The following is an 11,650-nucleotide window of genomic DNA, read 5'->3' on the forward strand; positions in this document are numbered from 1 at the left end:
TTTGTGCAGGTGTGTATACCTGCGTGCCTTGTGTGTGTGCTCTCCAACACATTGGCGCCTGTGTGCGTTCACATGTGAATGGAAGAAACTGTTCAATATGCCCTTAGCCATGTGTTCCTTCAAATGAGTATTTGGAATAACAGAATGTTCTCTTCCAACGCTGGCTTTTTGTGACTGAATGAGTACGTCTGTGCATTGTATGTGGACACTGTGTATTGAATGTGTGCGTGTGACTAGTGGGAATGACTGATCTTACTGGTTGCACTGACAACTTCTTTTCATAACCCAGACATGTCATAATATTAAAGTAACATTACCAAAAAGGTGATTGTTTTGAAAATATAACGGTATTAGATTAGATTCAACCTTATTGTAATTGCACGTAACAAATATTGTTACGTGTTATTGTTGTCTTTTGCTATTGTTTTTTCCTCTCTCCCCCTGTCTGTCCACGGGTTCTCCAGTCATATTCAGACATATGTTGCTGTTACTCTCGTCTGTCTTTTTTCCTCTGCCTTTCCCTTCTCAAACCGTACTGTCCGGTGCCGTTCCAAGTAAATGATAACCCAACTGCATTAGGAGAGCTATTCTAGACTCACTAGTTGCACAGCAAATCTATTCCGGTTCAATAACACTACCTCCCACTCGCACTGCATCATTTAGCTGCTGAACAGGACAAAACAAATGTGAATTGGGCTAATTATAATGTATAATACCAATGCATGCTTTGATTACCTTCTGTACTTGCCTTTCAACCCCTTAACAAAACATCTACTCTACAATCAAGCGTTAAAAAAAGCCTGTACAACTATTATTCATTTCCTAGCCCAACTTCCATGATTCACTATGGGCCCTATTAGTGCTACATTTTAGACATGAATGAAAATACAGTGACTATTATTAAACATGTATTTCAAATATGATCTGAATATGAGTGCACGGTGTTGCTGTATGTGCCCGCCTTCATTCACAACTTGCACACGCGGGTGTGCTTTACGCGTGATGGGCGTGTCACGAGTCTGGATGGGAGAATATGAATAAGGGAATCTCCACACTTAAGCGCAAACGGGAGAATAGGCCACTATGTTACTGTAATGTGGAACATAAGGCTGGATTATGCTACAGCGAAGTCATTACGCCGGCCCTTCTGACCGCATCTTGATGCATTTAGACCTCTCCTGCCGGGGGCAAGTGCTTAATGTGCAATTCTCCGCTAAAAGGCTAGGGGCAGCATTGTAGTGGCGCAACCACAACTGTCATTTCTCTTTTACTAGCTAGCTTCTGGTAAAGTACTAAATAAACGCAACTGGCCACAGCCACATAAATCTAATGTATTGTAACAATTTGTTTGTTTGTGAATGCACCTCGCTGTGAATCTTACTGGTGGGTTGTTGAGAGTGTGGATAGGAAAAAAGTGTGTGTGTGGTGAAGCTAGTTGTTAGCCAGCTAGTAGGTAGCCGGTGTGGTGTGCCAAGGTGTCAATATGCCAGTAACGTAGTTTGATCGACGTAACAATGTTAACATTAATAACAATGTCGCTGCAGCCTGGTTAATATGAATGTCACATTATGTGTACAGGTAAATGGAGCGTTGTTGGTACTTTTGGATTTTTTTTCGGAAGGCTTTATAGACCGGAATAGGTGATTCCCATGAAGTGCATTCTTAGCTGTGTATTTTTAGCTGTTTTTATGTCTTTACATATCAGGATTCATTCTCACACACATCATTTTCAATTCTTTATTAACACAGATGAGGCTGAATGTGTATCAGAATAGGCTGTTTATAACAAAAACAAAGACTTTCTGTGGAAAAGCAGCCTTGGGCACCCCTATGTTTCAGAATGGTACAATCTTGATGACATGACATTTTCATAAGATTAGTTAGTCACTTTGAAGTGTCACTCACCTCTCCTCTTTAGTTATTCCAGCTTGGGACCGGCAGTGTCAGAGAGGTTTTTTTTTGGTTGTTTTGTTTGGTGTGTGTGAGTGGGTTTTCCACTTATCCAAGGTCGGGTCAGAGTGGGGTGGGGTTCCATTGCAAGCGTCTGCTGTCTTAGCCTGAACCCAGGCACAGCCCAAAGGTCAAGGTCAAATTTATTTATAGAGCACATTTTCAATGACACTAAAAAGCACACCCTCCATGGTGGTAAACTAAGTGTAAAAAGAAACCTAACTGTGTGGAGATGCCTCTTTTGAGTCTTTGCAATCATTACATGGATGCTTAACAGCGACAAACCAATGCATAGTCTTTGTAGTACACGTTTATTCATTCTTCATTCTGCAGCTCCTTTTTTATTGGTCCATGACCCATGGTACAAATATACAATTAAACAAAATAAACTGGAGAAAATAGAGCGAAAGGCACTAGAATAGAACAGAACAGAATAGAATAGAATAGAATAGAATAGAATAGAATAGAATATAACTTTATTGTCTGTTCTATAGAACAGAAATTTGTCTTCCAACACGGCTTATGAAAATTCACTCACAGTGAAGTACAATATAAAACACACAACAAAAACATAAGTCACAAACAAAAAATACTACAATACAAGAATAACAGTGCTACTGGGCGCTGTTTAAGATAGTTACTGCCACTAAATATATATGCTAAATAAATAAATATATATATAAATATATATATATATATATATATATATATATATATATATATTTTTTTTTTAAACCATACACAAATATCAAAGTGCCTCCCTTTGACTTTTCGGTATGAAGCCCTCGATGGAAAAGGTTTGGGCACCCCTGGTGACACCGCCTTTTAGTTCTATAAGCAGCCAAGGAGTCGCATTTTGGACCAGTTGGAAGTATAGCGAGTTGCGAAGTCTAAGATAAAATAGGCAGTTTTTACCATTGAGCTTATCTGCCTGTTAAATTGTTAAACAGTACAATCAATAAAAATACCAAGGCTTTTTACAGAGGGGCCGCAGTTGCACCAAAGTGGGCCAACAGCACTGTTAAGGCCAGAGAGAAGGTCGGGTTTACCAAATGTAACAATCTCTGTTTTTTGTCATTTTAATTGAGGAAATTGAGGGACATCCAGTCTTTTACATTTTATAGGATTTTATATATTTTTTAAGTGGATCCCAGTGGCAGCAAATGAATAGAAAATAGAACTGGGCCCAGAATTGAGCCTAGAGGCACCCCACAAGTTAAAGGGGCTTTCTCTGAAGAGAAAGTTCCAAAGTTGACCAGAGAAGGACCTGTCTGTCAAATACGATTTAAACCATTTTAGGACAGTGCTTATGAAGCCCGCACATGACTCGAGGCGAGAAACAAAAATTTGATGGTCAACTGGAGGTAAAGTGGGTCCCACCTCCAATGAAACAGCATTATTTATTTTCTGTTTTTTTTTAGACTGAAGCCGCGAAAATCAAAACGTGAAGTGGCGAGGGACGACTGTACATCTGTATGTCCATTCACATACCCACGTCCTCAGTCGTGCCTATACAGTATGTTGTGGTGTTCCATGGCTTTCCTGCGCACACGTAAGTACGGAATGTTGTTATTAAAATGGTATGTAGTTTTGCCTGCTGAAACAGCTGGATCTGGGACAGAAACAGCTGTAGAGACACCGTAAAAAAACAAGGATGAGCAGACACATGAATAGGATTACACACTTGAAAAACATCCCTGCTTTTCTGAATGACAGAATGTGACCTATTCACAATAGTAGTCATCGGTCAAGCTTTTAAAAAAAAAAAAAAAAAACAGATTGCAGTTTTTTTATTTTAAAAAACATGTTGATCTTACAGAGGGATTTTACCACAAAACCAATGTCTCCTGCTCTTAAACACATCCCAAACATCCACTGAAGCATTGCGGATTAAGTGGTCTTTTTAAAGAATGTGTTAAAGGGAGATTTGTCCAAATAATTCCTCTCACGACATTCCATTGCAGTTTTCTGAGCCGCACCTTGAGTGGATATTGCAGTCACTCTGCCGTTGGTTGATAACAGCAGTCTAGTACGGTGGACTACAGCAGCGCAGCACCTTCCAAATGCTCCAAACACAGAAATGATTCAAAACCAGAAATGGCAGTAAACACGTGCAACAGAAAAATGCCGCAAATTAAAAATGCCGGAGTCACATAAACGCTGCAGGGTCAAAAACAAATGCAAAAGAAAAATTCACACACACCCAAAACAAGAAAATGGAAGCTTGCCAGGCTACCATGGGCACCAGACTTCAGGGATGTCACTCTCTAAACATACGAGCGGGATTCACAGAAGAATGTTGTTGCAATGAAAAGGTACATCTTGGCCGTAAAAGTCAGTTTCTCTATAATGGTTAACTATTACATCTTAAGTCTTTAAAGATGGATGTCCCTCAAGCCTGGTGCCCCTGGTAGATGCAGCATTTCTCTCAGGTAGCTGTTTAGGGGGTTTGTGTTGTGGGAGATTTTTCTTTTGCATTTATTTTTGACCCTGAAGTGTTTATGTGATTGCAGCATTTTTCCATTACATGTGTCTGTGCATTTTTGGTTTTGGATCATTTCTGTGTTTGGATGTTGCTGCACGTTTCCCCCTGTCGGCCGCCGTAGTCTAAGAAGCATAGCAGCAACAATTTCATTCTCTGCCACAAGACGTTTTATGCCGCATTTAATTACACAGGAAAAAAATGTGACATTTCATTTGCTTTTAATTCCCGAGATGTGTGTGAATCAACAGCAGGCCCTGCAAGCTACACTTTCAGTGCGCTGCACATGTGCACATGAGCTAAATGATGTACAGGGTTTCCTCAGCCACCTGACAGGTGCTTGGCAAACGTGTGGGTCTCAGCTATTCTTAGGTAAGGCGATGACGTCACTGTCATGAAAAACCAGCACATATGAAACACTACAGATGAGATCAGTTTAGAAACAGCTACATAACCCCCCCCCCCCCTTTTCAATGAATGCTGCTCAGTGCAACAAGACAAAAAACCGTGACATCCTGGTATTGTACTGTATTTCACTGTCTTCGCTCTAATGTTACCAGTGACGTGCGGTGAGGTTCATGGTTGGTAAGGCACTCTTTTGGAGGGCTTTTATGTTGGATGTTTCCTTTAACGGCACTATTTTTTTTGACGCGCCATTACCGTGCGCACGTCCTGTTTGTTGTCCCGTAGTTGTCACCGTGTAGCAACAAGCTGGAGCTAATATTGAGCGGAAATGGAGAAAGAAATTGGTATTTTGATTGGTAAATTTGGCTTCAAAGCCCTGGCAGATGGCTCTTGCAACAAGACCAAAGTTATTTGTGTCTACTGATTGGAATTATGTCGTCGTCGACTAAAAAAAAACAAACGGAAATGAGCAAAAATCAATGATTTTCAGAAAATTAAATCATCATGAAAAATACGTGAAAACAATTGTGCTTAGAAAATACATTTAGAATACAATTCAATGGACGAATATTAATATTTCTCTCATGTTATCATCAGTCATTTTATTTTTCATCATGACTGGTGAGGCTCTGCCTCACCTGCCTCCCCTGCCTGCAATCATGTTACCATTACATACATTACGTAGGCAATATATGAGTCTGAATACTTTAAAAAGTGACTCTTAGCGTGCTTGATAGAAAAGCATGTTTTGTTAAAAAGTGACTCTTAGCGTGCTTAACAGAAAACCATGTTTTGTTGTCGACCTCCAGCTGACCTCATGGGTGTGTTTTCTCTGTGCTGCATGTTCCAAACAGCTGCCAAGTGTTTGTGTGTGTGTGTGTATGTGGCAGACAGACATAAAAGTTTGATAGAATAAGATCATGTTGATGTAATTGCACATTTTTGATGCATGCAAACCTCTTTTCTCAGCATACTGTAGCTTCTCATATACTGTAGTCCATAAAGGCAATGGATGTTGGATGAGATTAGTGTGGAAGGAGTTGACTGGCACGGACATGGAGAGCCCGAAACCTCAACCCCATCAAAACACCTTTGGGATGAAGTAGAGCAGAGATTTAGAGCCGGCAGGCACGCTTGTCCAACATCAGTGACCTCTGACCTCACAAATGTTCTTCTGGAAGAATGGACAAAAAAATTCCAAAGAGACACTCAACACCAAACATCATGTAGGAAATCTTTCAAGGAGAGTGGAAGTTAAGGGGAGATCTATATTTTCTGTATACAATATCTTGCAAAAGCAACCTCACAGAGTCGCCTCACATTTCAGCAATCATTTTTATTACACTACGGTATATTTTCACTGCAGAAATGAAACTTGAACATACAGTAACTTACAGTAGCCAATGTACAACTTGGAAAACACTTAAGATTTACTATTCTACTATACTAATAGCTCAACACAGCCATTGCAGCAACGCAAGTGAGTACACCTCACAGTGAACTGTGTCCAAAGTGTCAATGTTTAGCGTGAGCATCATTGCTGCCCCTTAATCCTCTTGGGCATGGAACTCACCAGAGCCTCACAGGTTGTTGCAGGAATCATCTTGTATTCCTCCATGCCGTCACCTTCAGCTTTAGGATCCCCCGCTGGTGCTCAATTGGGTTCAGGTTTGGAGACATACTCAGCCACTCCATCACCTTCACCTTTAGCTTGCTCAACAAGGCAATTGTTATTTTAGAGGTGTGTTTCGGGGTGGATATCATTTTGGAAAGCTGCCATACAGCAATTTCCGTGGGGAGGGACCATGCTCTGCATGGGAATGTCGCAATACCTGTACCAGAATTCATTTTTCCCACAGTGATCCGCAGCTCCACAGTGCCGGCAGCACTATACAGGCCCCAGACCAGGAGACTACCACCACCAGGTCATATTCAGTAGATCGTACACTGATACTGTTACACAAGTTGCACACTGACTACTCTATAGTACACACGAGTTTCATTTATATAGTATTGTGAGAAGATATACAATGATAAAAATGGTTGCTGCAATGTGTATGCGTAGTGTAGAAGTGCTACTTTTAAAATATAACGCTAGTACTTATAGTATATAACTTCAGAGGGTCATTTATCTAACCGCAAAAGACATAACTTTGCAGTCATAACGTGTGAACCTTGGTTGCTGCCGCTTTCCACAATGTGCACGCCCTTGTCAGTCACCGGCACACGACTCCAAAGTGAAATGGGTTAGCTGGCAATCAAAGATTGCTACCAGTAGCATTACTATTAGCGTTATGTAACAGAAGAAAGATGAGGACTGAAAAAAAATGCAGTGAGGCAACACGGCTCATGTGAACTCTTGTATGTGATTGTCTCAATTCATTTCGTGAATTCATCAACAGAATAAGTGATAGAGTGTTAATACTGTCATTTTTGGAAGATTTTGGAGTGAGGACAGATGGATGACATTGAAAGCCCATGGCGGTATCGTGACTAAGGGTGTATGAATCTGTGTGTGTGACCCATCCCTGAACTGTAGCCATCTGCCAACACTTTGGCCTATCCTTAAACTATATGATATCTGTTTTCCTGGATGCCATCTTTGAACGTGTGTGTTTATAGCGACAACACTATCTCAGACACCTTGTTACAGCAAATGTGATTTAACGTTGTGGATATACCATAGTTTATATTTGGCTCCGTTTGCTGTGCGATCCACCAGGCTGGCTGGTCAAACAGTGGCCCTCTTCCAGGTGTCTGGAATCTCTTTCTGCAGGGACTTTTCCCAAGAGTATGTGGTTCAAGCAGTTGCTGCACTGTTATGCATATTAAACAAGGCAGACACCCACAAGCTGCTGTGATGACAATTGCAGGGTACAAGCCATGTGTGTGCTTTACAGTGACTGTAAAGCATAAAATAATGTAATCAGATTACAATGTCTCAGCACAAATATGAGAAATGTATTTTTATAGCGTGCGCTTGAGCGTTTTCGTTACTTCTGTGACTTTCTATAATGCTTCCATGTGTGTCTGTGTGTAAGCCCTTTAACGCACCATAGAAGGGTTGAAAAGAAAGCCAGACTGGCTGGTTTGCTTTTATTGTAGACTCTTATTGCCCCATCAAGTACGTAGACACTGAATTCTGCTAGGACTTGGCGGTTTCTGGTGTATTAGTGTTGGAGTTGCTTTGTCCTGCTGGGTGTGTGTGTGTGTGTGTGTGTGTGTGTGTGGCTTTACCGTCAAGAACCTCGTCATGTCACAGTGACCAGAAAGCAATTATCATTGCTGCTGTGAGGAGGGCATCGTTTGCTCCCCTCTCCCTGTAGTGAAAGTGAAGGGGAACAAGCTTCATTGAAAGAAAACAAAACAAAGCCATGGAGATAGACAGCGAATTAAGTGCAGAAAGACATGGTGAAATTAGGAACCATAGGGAGGAAAGTACCAGGGTTCGCGTGGGAAAACACATGGGAAGGGAAAATGTCAGGCTGACATTGCAGACTTTAGAAAGCCAATTTGCCCTCACCATGTTGAAGGACCCTCACACACAACTATTTCTATATACCGTACAGTAAACACACACTCTCTCACACGCTAGGCAGACAGATAGTCTGGCACCTGTAGTGCAAGACGTAACATTAACCGGTGTGCTTTAGGAAAAGTATCAACCTTTCATATATTTTCAGATTATTCAGGAAAACGTTAAAAGCAGGTATGAGAGTGAAATACTGTATAGCCGTAGTCAATTGGCACAGTCTCTCGCAAGCTGCTGCTCTCCTCTAATGGCCTGGCCTCGTGATGCAACAAAAACCACACTCAAACCTGAACTGAAAGCCAACTGCTGTGCTGTGGCTGCAGCTCCATTAACATGCAACAAGCTCACTCAGAAATAAGGAACAACAGGATGTCTAAGCAATGTGACTGTGGACTGAATGTTCTGATTTGGCTCTCTCAACACTGTGTTTTACAGAGGGAGGTTTTTTTTTTGTTTTTTTTTAAACTGGCAGGGTTTAAGTTTCTCACGAGTGTTGTTTTGAATGACTGAAGATTTTGTGACAGCTTTTTCTGGTAACTTCCAGAAGAGTTCCACTTGGAAATCTCAAATCATTTGCGAATAATCCTCCTGAGACAGGATGGGCTCATGCCAATCCCCACCAAATCAGTGGAAGTATGATAAGCGGTGTTAAACATCTCTGCTGAAACTGTCTGTGGAGTTCTATTTGTGCCTTAACTTTGAGGTGGCAAAGGCAGACTTCGAGCCCTATTAACGTGCAATAATTACTGTTGTGTGCGCAAGCACATCGTCGCAGCGCTCTGTCACTTCCTCACGCCTTCCTCTCTCGCTCGACCTTTATGTACGGCGAGAGCAGGTGTACTAGTGTACCTCCGGCAGGGCTCCTTGCTGGGGCTCATGGATTGCTGCCTGGATAGTGGTGAGGCTTATGGGCGTGTTCAGTGGACAAAATGAGTGCCTGTTGGTCGCTCTCCGGGTACTCCGGTTTCCTCCCACATTCCAAAAACATGCATGTTAGGGTCATTGGCGACTTTAAATTGTCCATAGGTATGAATGTGAGTGTGAATGGTTGTTTGTCTATATGTGCCCTGCGATTGGCTGGCGACCAGTCCAGGGCGGTCTGTCGGCCAGAGTCAGCTGGGATAGGCTCCAGCATACCCCCGTGACCCTAACGAGGAGAAGTGGCATAGAAAATGGATGGATGGATGTTCTCGCGATCGACCAAACACTGACTAGTAGCTCACGATCGACGGGTTGGTGACCCCTGTTCTATAAGGTGCCCGTTTCAGTATATGACATGATGCCTGAACACATCCCCATTGGATAGAAAGTATCAAACAGCCGAATTTTTCACAATTAAATTAAATTAGGTAAAAATTATGCACCTGTACTTTGTTAGTCGGTGTTGAGTGAGTAAACAACAACAACAGCTGGTAGATGACATAAGAAGTATTCTCTGCCGCTGAATAAGTAGATTTCAGTGAGTGAGAACCACATCCACGACCAACGTCCTTAACCATACTTAATGTAGTGGTGTAAGAATGGAATTGTCATGTTCCGCAGGACAGGAGCGAGCACTTCCTGTCCTGCGCTCTTACTTTGGCGGGCTGCACTTCCTGCTGGGAAGAAACTGCAGCTGCTTGACCCCAGGTGGTTGCTATGCAGCTGGCAGCAATTAACATTTGTGGGGTTTAAAAGCCCAGCGCCGCCTCGAGTACGCCGCTGGTTCATTGCTTGTATTCATCTCGCCTGCGCTGTAACCTGAGAAATGACTTACCTGCTACTACTACCATTTGTGTTGTTTCACAGAGCCTTTTCCTCTGTCGCCCTTCGTTGAGTTCCTGTGCAATTGTGAGTTTCTGCACCTGCTCGTGCACTATTAAAGATTTTTATTTGCACGCTGCTGCCTCGTCTATGCATACTGGGGGTCAAGCGTCCGACAGCAGCCAGCCCGTGACAGGAATGTCCATTTGCAACAATTTAGACCAAGTCCCTATAATCCATGAATTAAAAATAATTCACTGTGTGGTGGAAAGTTTGTTTTTAAATAGTGGTCAAAGCAAGTCATCACAATGGCGATTTTTTTCCTATGCTTCTGAGGAGCACCATAAACACAAGAACCAAAGCAGATGTCATTTAAACACACATTACCACAAACGTTACCAACAACACAAAAGAGCTCTGGAAAGTTATGTTATCCATTAGACCGATACTTCTCCTCGTGACAGCTCTCAAGTTTTTTACTCAGTCGGGATTCACGGGTACTCGTCTTCATTAACCAGTCCACTTACTCACCCCTGCTACTGCTAGCTACATTAAAAAAAAAGGAGAGCAAGTAACACGTCATTAATTGTTTAACTGTTACGCTACTGCGTTTGTATAAATGTGTTAGCCCTGTGAAAAAAGCAACAGATCTGGTCCTTGCCTCGAGTCAGCTTTCTCGTTCCCCTTCTTGCCCGAGCCCATGACTGACTTACTCACTGCTCAGACTTGAAACTTGAGTGCTTTTCTCTTGCGTGATGTGCACTGCTGCCTGGAGCTGCAGTAAGTCCAGTGTAGGCTGACAAGTTATTGGCCTCACACAAGGTCTAAATATTGCCGTTAAGCATCTCCCCCAGATCTGTTTTTTTAACAAATGTATTCAGTGGCCTGGAAACCAGTTATGTAAAACAAAATGTATGTGGAAAAAAAAACACAAAAAGAGGATTTGCTTTTTAAATGATCCTCAAATATACACACTTTCATTTATCCACTTACCGTCATGCTTAGTTGCATTTTTTCTTTGTTGGCAAATTGGCAAGGCAGCAGCAGGAGGAAGCAGTAGCAGCACAGTAGCTCCACAACAAAACCCGGCAGACTGTTTTTCGTGGTTTTTCCCCTCACACCGTCTTGTTCTCTGCCGGCTTCCCTCCTTTTGCTATCAATCTCCTCTCGGCAAGCTTTCCTCAGCCTCTTCCGCTCTGCTGCTTTTTCACTGCTTGTATTCCTTACCTTTTGTTTGGGATGCTTTCATGTTCCTATCTGAAACCTCAGTCTCTCTTTTGTGTGCCTCACTCCCACCGCCCGGGGTTTGATTTCTCCTGGCGAACTTGTCACTCTCTTGCATGGAGTTTATTTTGATTGTCGGCTTCCCTCATTTGCTCAAGTGTGAAGCAGCAACGTCACGGGAAAGTCTGCTTGCTTGCAGCACCTGCAAGTTTCTTTTTCGTTTCTGTCCTCTTGTCACTTTGTAAATCATGCGGTGTAACAGCCGACGCTGACAAGCTCGGCTTTGAGCCGGTGTTAACTTATATGTCTCTGTG

At 42.3% G+C, this 11,650-nt stretch overlaps 1 long non-coding RNA gene across 1 annotated transcript; it reads right to left on the reverse strand.

Annotated features, from left to right (window-relative positions):
* Window positions 1–2,570: 2,570 nt before the first annotated feature.
* On the reverse strand, window positions 2,571–11,400 carry LOC129190899 (uncharacterized). Its single transcript, XR_008573104.1, has 3 exons — window positions 11,106–11,400; window positions 8,075–8,157; window positions 2,571–6,011 (listed from the first exon to the last, which is right to left on the reverse strand). It is a non-coding gene; the product is annotated as an uncharacterized LOC129190899 (long non-coding RNA).
* Window positions 11,401–11,650: the final 250 nt, after the last annotated feature.

Source organism: Dunckerocampus dactyliophorus, chromosome 12 (genome assembly GCF_027744805.1).
Source record: "Dunckerocampus dactyliophorus isolate RoL2022-P2 chromosome 12, RoL_Ddac_1.1, whole genome shotgun sequence".
NCBI classification, from domain to species: domain Eukaryota; kingdom Metazoa; phylum Chordata; class Actinopteri; order Syngnathiformes; family Syngnathidae; genus Dunckerocampus; species Dunckerocampus dactyliophorus.